We start from the raw sequence: 8,019 nt of genomic DNA on the forward strand, positions 1-8,019 counted from the left end.
ATGCCAGAAATATAACTCTTCACTTCTAAATTCACACACACACACACATGCACAATCACACACAAAATATGTATGCACCAGTATTTTGTTCATTTAAATAAATATATGCATGCATAAGAACTTAATATTTATTTGAATTTGAAAGTGCACATTTTAAAAAGAAAGGTTAGTTAAAACAGCACCATTTTGGAGTAGAAGCATCGGAGTAAAATATTTCAGCATCCCCATTTCCTATATCTTTAATTCTACCTCCAAGAGGTAACACCTATGAACAATTGAATGTTCATCCCTCCAGACATTTTTCTAAACATTTACAAATACGTGCAACTAATACATCTTCTGCCCCGATGACATCTCACATGGCTGCCATGACTATTTCAGTTTCTCTTAGGTAACAGTCAATCCTGTGGTCACTTTACATCCCTGACAAAGGCTCAAATCTCTAACAATAATAAAAACTGCATTCTTGATGTGAAGTTCAAGTGTCTCTCTTGGAGTGTGTAGATTCTGCTCAAAGTTGAATTAGATAGGGCTACTCTATTTGAGAAGGAGGATATGATTGATTTCCTCTTTCTTCCACCAGCTAGCATTTCTACTCTTCCTTCTTAACCTTACTTCCTGCTCCCTCATGGGTTATTATGTGAGAAGGGAGGATATTTCTTAATTATTTATTGTCATAAGCTGGCTTTGGATTTTCTGGGCCTTCAAAAATCTAAACTGATTCTGAGACACTTCCGTAGGTTACTCTTCCACCTGTATTATTGTGGTTCTCTCACCTTAATATTGGTTCCCTTAATATTGGTAAATTCATCTCTCTTTCTGCTGGTGAGTGTGACTTCCTTCTCAGCCCTAGGAATCCCCAGCTTCTCTCTGCTGTGGTCTGATGGTTCCTCAATGAGTTGCTCTTGGTAAAAGTCTAAGAAAAAAAAATTATCTATCTTCATATCTCTCCCCCCCACACAAGTGAGTGTGTCTGCACACAGGCATACATGTGTGTCCACCTTATGTATGGTTTACATTCAGTTCATGGGAAACACAAGGATCTTCCCTCCCCACCAACCTCAGGACTAAAGTTAGTCAAACTCCTTGTTTTAGCTCTGCTAGCAGCTGCCTCCCACCCTCAGATGGAAGTCAGACACTAGTCTACCATGTTCCCCAATTGCAGGACACACATATCAGCCCCAAGATGAGGGGCTGGTATACCCCACAACCATCCTTCTGGGGGAAAGGAGGAGAACACACAAAATATCAACAGTTCTCCCCAAACATTCAATCTCTACTCTTGAAATTTCTTTTATATCCTCAAGATGTAAGGGGCTTTAAGAATCACCTGAGTCTTAGCCTGTTTTTTAAGTCCTACCAGATGATCATATCATCAATCTCTTTAATACCTAATATCTATCAATTTAGAGTCCTGGCTGAAATACCCTTTGAACATCATCTTATATATATACCTGGATGTGTTTGTACACACACTGGAATGTATATATTTATCATATAAACAAAAAAAATGACTTCTTAGTTTTATATCCCAATTTTTAAAAATGCTTAGGAAGTAAGCATTCTGATCAATCTAGAAAAATTTTTGAACACAGGTATTTAAACAATTATTATTTGAATTATTTGATTCAAATAAGATGACTTTTTATATATGCTTTCAATTGTTTCTTTTGCATTTACTATAAGTTGAGAAAATCCACTTAATTCAGAGCAAAAATTATCAAGGCTCAAGTTCATATAGGTTTTGCTCTACTATGTTCCCTCTCTTTTAAACACTTCCTCTCTAAGGAGAATATATATATATATATATATATATATATATATATATATATATATATATTCTCAACTTTTAAGAAACTCCATCTAGGGGCTGGGGCTGTAGCTCAGTGGCAGAGTACTTGCCTAGCATGGGTGAGGAACTGTTTCTATCCTCAGCACCATATAAACTACATAAAAAAATAAATCAATAAACAAAGATATTGTGTGTCCCTCTACAATTAAAAAATATTTTAAAAAATAAATAGAGGGTTGGGGCTGTGGCTCAGCGGTAGCGCACTTGCCTGACACGTGTGAGGCACTGGGTTCGATTCTCAGCACCACATATAAATAAATAAAGGTCTACCAACAACTTACTTTAAAAATATTTTTAAAAAGAAAAGAATAGAAACCACATCTATTGTCATTTTTATCTTGGAAGATACTTACAGTTCCTTCTTAATAAGTAAATAAATTCTGAGGTTTTCTGCTTCTTACAAGGTGCTTATTCACTGTTCTTGATGCAAAGGACTAGCAACTTCCCTCCAATAAACCCAGGAACAGAAGGGATAGGAAGTAGCTTACATAATATTCTGCTCAAGAATGTTTTAAGGTATCCTAAAGGAAACATTCTCCAACAGAGTCTGTTTTGTTATGTGTTCAATAACCATATGTTCATTTCTATGTGGATAATGTGCAGCATAATAGATACCTGCAATGATTCCAGGAGAAGGCAATTATTGACTCAAGGGGGTTTTACTGATTAGACTCTGAATGGCTCAAACATGACCAGAACTCCAATTGGGCATTATTAAAAGTTTGCTTTGATTCTTGGGTTTTTGTTCCTTTGTGCATAACAGGCTTCTAAAAAAACACATACCATCTCCTACGTTCAATGGATGCTATGGTTAGTTGTGATCCAAAACCACATGTCATTTTACATTTTGAAAGTAGCCTTACTAAATTTGGTCCCAATTGAATACTTTTCACACATGAAATTATAACTTTAATTCAAAATAAATTCTCTAAGACATGCATAGAGCAGTAAATATGAGTCTAGTGAATGGATAAATGAAAAAATGAACAAAGCAGTCTTATGATACAGGTGGATAAAGAGAATTTGAAAAGTAAAATAGGAAAATACATTCCTCTGCCCCAGAGGGGAAAAAAAGAGGGGAAAAGTCAACCAACAATAAAAATCTGACCAATTGTCATAGAAAATCCTAGTTTATTTGGTTCTCACAAAAGCATGTATAGTGAGAGAGGGTAAGAGATCATTAATCACAGATTATGCTACTGAGGCTCAGGTAGCTGAGCTTTTCCCCAAGATCACATAACTACTAAGACTCATTGATTCAACATATATTTATGTGCTGGGCACCTGAAATTAAAATAATGTGATATCATAAAGAATGGATAGAAAATTACTCTTTATTACATGATCAGTATCAGTCTTTCTAAAGTGGTAACATTTAAGCTGAGATCTAACATAGAAGGTCAGCCAAGCAAGATCAATAGAAAGAGCACACCAGGCGCAGACCATAAGATAGAGGTCTTGACGTGGGATCGAATTCATGATCTTGAGAACCAAAACGTTTGTGAGCTGGAAATATTCCGCAAAGTGTTCTGTGGTAGCCAGCCTCCAAGATGGCTCCCAGTGATCCCTGTCTTTGTTACTCTACCTGTGTCTGGTCCTCTTCCACACTGAACCAGAAAGAGGTCTGTAATACAGAAGAAATGGTGGTATATCACATCTGAGATTAGGTTTTTTAAAAAATTGCTGCTTCCATCTTGGGCACTTTGTCTCAGATCACCTACTGTGAAGGAAGACAGTTCTGTCATCTCATTAGGTCACCTAGGCTGCCTGGAGAAGTCTATGCACCTTCCAACCATCTGGGTGAACTCGAAAGTAGATCTTTCAGCTCCATCAATCCCAGTCAAACCCAACTCGCCTGCAGTCCCAGCCGACATCTTGACTGCAGTCTCATGAGAAACCTTGAACTAGAAGTGGCTAAGCTGCTTCTGGATTCCTGATCCATAGAAACTATGAGAAAATAAATATTTACTATTTTCAGCTACTAATTTATGATAATTTGTTATGCAATAATAGATAACTAATGGGAGTTCTAAATCACTGATCTTTTCACTAGCCTGGCTTATTAAATTAGAATTAGAAATTCTTTTGTACTGTATGTCATTGACCTTCATTTAACTACTATCATACTAGATTTTTATTATATTGACTCATTTGGTCAGGCGTATTTCTAATATTTGCAAGGCGTGGAATAAGAGTACAAGTAAAATCCCATATACTACACATCTAAATATTTAAAAGTTTTAAATCAAGCTGACTAACTATTAAATAGAGTGGGATCTTTCATTCTATCATGACAAACATACCTTAATAAGCTTCTGGAAAATCAAATTCCCAAATTTAAAATTCTGACTTTTTAATGCTCATTGTGATGAGCACCAGACCCTAGAACAAAATTAAATGCTGAGGGAAGGAAAGCCTGTCTCTGTGGCAGAGATTGCTTAGTCATTGTGACATAGCTCCCCAATTGCCAAGCTGTGCAGACAGCCCACTAATCCCCTTGGAGAAGCAGTGGTGGAACAGTGGAACAGCAACAGAAACAGGCTGGAACACAAGTGGTGAATCCCAGATGCAGTCATACAGAGCCCACCATACCAGGGTGGGCCTGAAGCTCAGTGGACCAGGGCCTGAGGCATGGCAAGCCAGGACTGAAGCAAGCCAGCGCATGCTGACCTATTTGTACCAGGCTTGTCAACCAGACCCAAGCCTGGTACAAATGCCTACATGATGTACCTGAGTTGGTAGAGTGCTTGCCTCGCATGCATAAGGCCCTGGGTTCAATCCCCAGCACCACAAAAAGGAGTCAGACTTGAATAGAAGTTCAGACTCAAGGGTTAACTAATAGCTAGTACTTTCCAAACCCTCATTAGTATAAGTTTGGACCAATAGCATTAGTACTTTTCCAAACCCGGATTGATTAGCATAAACTCCAACCAATAGCATTGCCCCAAGTGCTATATAAACCCCTAGACTAGAACACTCAGGTGGTAACCTGCTAACCGGAGTCCCCTCTTTCCCCTACAAGGGTTATTTTTCTATTCTTCACTCTTGAATAAATCCTACTCCTCTCATTCTTGCCTTCTGTTGTCCCATGAATTTCATTCATTGGATTTGCAAGACAAGAACCTGGAAAGAAGTTGGTGGTGAGCTGCTAGAGTCTATTGCAACACTGAAAAGCATAGTCCCACATTTAGAGCTGTAATACACCACTCAATGGTAGCAGAGAAGAATCAGGTTTAGCCATCTGTGACCCTCAGAGCTGATGCCAGAAGGCATTTCCTACTGTGATTAGCTGCTAAAATGAGCTTTCCCCACTGCAGAGGTCTGCAACTTGCACAGCCCCTACCTACCAACAGAAGCAGAGATTTTGAGTTTTGTCTCAAACTCTGATTCAATTGTTCTTACTATAATCAATAAATGGTATAGAAACATTATGACTTTTTCCATCTGAAAAAAATAGCCTAGCTTTTCTAATTTTCTAGTTGTTTATAATCTACATATTTTGGATAAATGTATCAAAAATATCACCATTCAAATATGTCCTTATTTATATAAAACTATATACAGGCTCTTTTCTATATCAGCCTGAAGCAAGACTATAATACTAATTTAAATAAGTTTCTGAGAAACAGCCAGAGTATCCATCCTTTTGGCCTTATACACAGAAAAGGCAGATGTTTTTTGAAAAAAAATCATTGATTCATCTTTGTGAATTGAGCTGCTAAAGGATATAATTCTCTCAATAGAACTCATTGGGAAGTCAAAGTAATTCACAGAAAACACACTGATTCACCATGAAGTTACAAGGAAAGCTTGAAATTTTTTAAGAAATTTAGTTTGTGAACTTGGCCTATTCTTCTGAGCAACTTAACTATAAAATCTCAAATAACTCACTGAAAACCAACTCAGTAGACTTCTCAGTTATTGGGACATTTCCCAATCCTAAACTTTCAGGACAAACAAGAAAAAAATAATTATAGGAACATAAAGTATAACACAAATTATCATAAAAATAATTTTCTTGGGCTGGGGATGTGGCTCAAGCGGTAGCGTGCTCGCCTGGCTCGCCCGGGTTCGATCCTCAGCACCACATACCAACAAAGATGTTGTGTCCGCCGAAAACTAAAAAATAAATATTAAAAAAAAATTCTCTCTCTCTCTCTCTCTCTCTCTCTCTCTCTCTCTCTCTCTCTCTCTCTCTCCCCTCTCTCACGCTCTCTTTAAAAAAAATAAATAAATAAATAATTTTCTTTCTGGTGCTAGTAACCTCTGACATAGCCCTCTTGTAACCAATCAGTTCTTTCATTCAATTTGGAAAGAAATTATGGATAGGCCAGAGCAGCTCCCTTAGTAGTAGCAGCTCTGACCTTTGAGTATTAGCAGCCTTGAGTTCTTGGTGTTAATGGCCCTGCTTGCTGTTTTCCATACAGCGGGAGCCAGTAGCTACCAAGAGCTGTCTGGAACTCTTCCAGCAGTGGAGCTAGCAGCTCATGGTGACTCTCCATTGCTCACCTTTGCTTTCCACTGTTCTGTGGGGGCTAGCCACAGTGTTACCACCCCTGGCTGCTGGCTTCTGGCTGCTTTCAGTGCCCACCACCCTCAGTTTACCAGCTCTTAATGTCCTCAGCTCAGCCTGCTGTACTAGAGACAGACATCATGAATAGGTGAAATAAAATTATACAAAAGAGGTTTTATTAAGAAAACAGGAAAGCAGTACATAGGCTGTTCTACTAAAAAGAAGGAGAAGGGTACTTATATAGATTTAAAAAGGGTAGGGGACATATTCATACATGCCCAGTGTTCTGCCAGCTAAGTGTAGACTTTTTCTTAGTTATGGGTAGGGAAGGGGCTCCTTGCAGACTGGCTTGGGGATAGCTGAAGGGTTCCAGAGGGGTAGAGTCATCTGGGATAGACCCAGGACTGAAGCTGCTTGCAGCCAAAGCTAAAGTCTTTGGCCACAAGACATTTTGGACAGCCATAGCCATCAAAGATGTAAAAAGAAAATATTTTAAAGCATCTCTTGGGAAGTATAGGACTTTTCTTTTTCAATTTTCTAAAGTGTTTTATGATCTTGCAAGAGTGGCTCCACTTGACTGGAACGCCTGACTGTTTGGAATAAGAATCTGTCTTTCTAGGGTTGGATCTACTGTAACACTTAGATCAATGCCAAGGTCATTGCCACCCTTTAGAGGATAGAGGATGATGAGATGAGACAGTGCTTAAAGCATACTTGCAAATAAGTTACTAGCCCACAGACGATTTTTTTTTAATTCATCCTCAACCTGTTTTTTAGATAAACTCAGGGAACCATTCTCTTCCCTCTCTCTATCATGTGCATCACAATTTGAAAGATTTTCTGTTCCAAGTTGTAATCATTAAATATTAATTATTTGTAAAATTTATAACTGTTATTCTGAATTTCTGATTTACCACATAAAAAATTATGTTCAGAATCAAAGAATTCAATATTTTGGTTGACCTGAACAACCTCATCAGGGTTGACATATGATATCTCATGTGTTTTGGACAGTATTCAAAATAATTCAGTAATACTCATTAATATATCTTAAACTCATTAAGCTTCAGAAATCTTAACTGAATACTCTCTGACAGAGGATTAATATCTAGAACATATTAAAAAATAAGGGAAGAGAAAAAACTTACCACTAAGAAAACCAAGCAACCCAGTCAATAAATGGGCAAATGAATTAAACAGACATTGCTCAATGTAAGAAATGAAATGATCAACAAATACATGGAAAGCTATTCAACATCTTTAGCCAGAGGGTAAATGCAAATCAAAACTACACTGAGATTTCATCTCACTCCAGTTACAATGGCAGTCATGGAGAATACAAATAACAATGCTAGAGAGGATGTGGAGGGGGATAATTTTACACTGTTAGTGGGATTCTAAATTAGTTCAATCAATCACAATGGAAATTAGTATAGAGTTTCCTCAAAAGACTGGGAATGAAACCACCATTTAACCCATATATACCACTCCTCAGTATTTATCCTAAAAAATTAAAGTAATCATACTATAGCACATGTTTATAGCAGCACAATTCACAATAGCCAAATTATGGAATCAGTTTAGGTGTTCATGAGCAAATTAATGGATAAAGAAATGTGGTATAGACACACAATGGAGTTTTATTCAGTCATGA

The sequence above is a fragment of the Urocitellus parryii genome, chromosome 10, assembly GCF_045843805.1.
Source record: "Urocitellus parryii isolate mUroPar1 chromosome 10, mUroPar1.hap1, whole genome shotgun sequence".
NCBI lineage: Eukaryota > Metazoa > Chordata > Mammalia > Rodentia > Sciuridae > Urocitellus > Urocitellus parryii.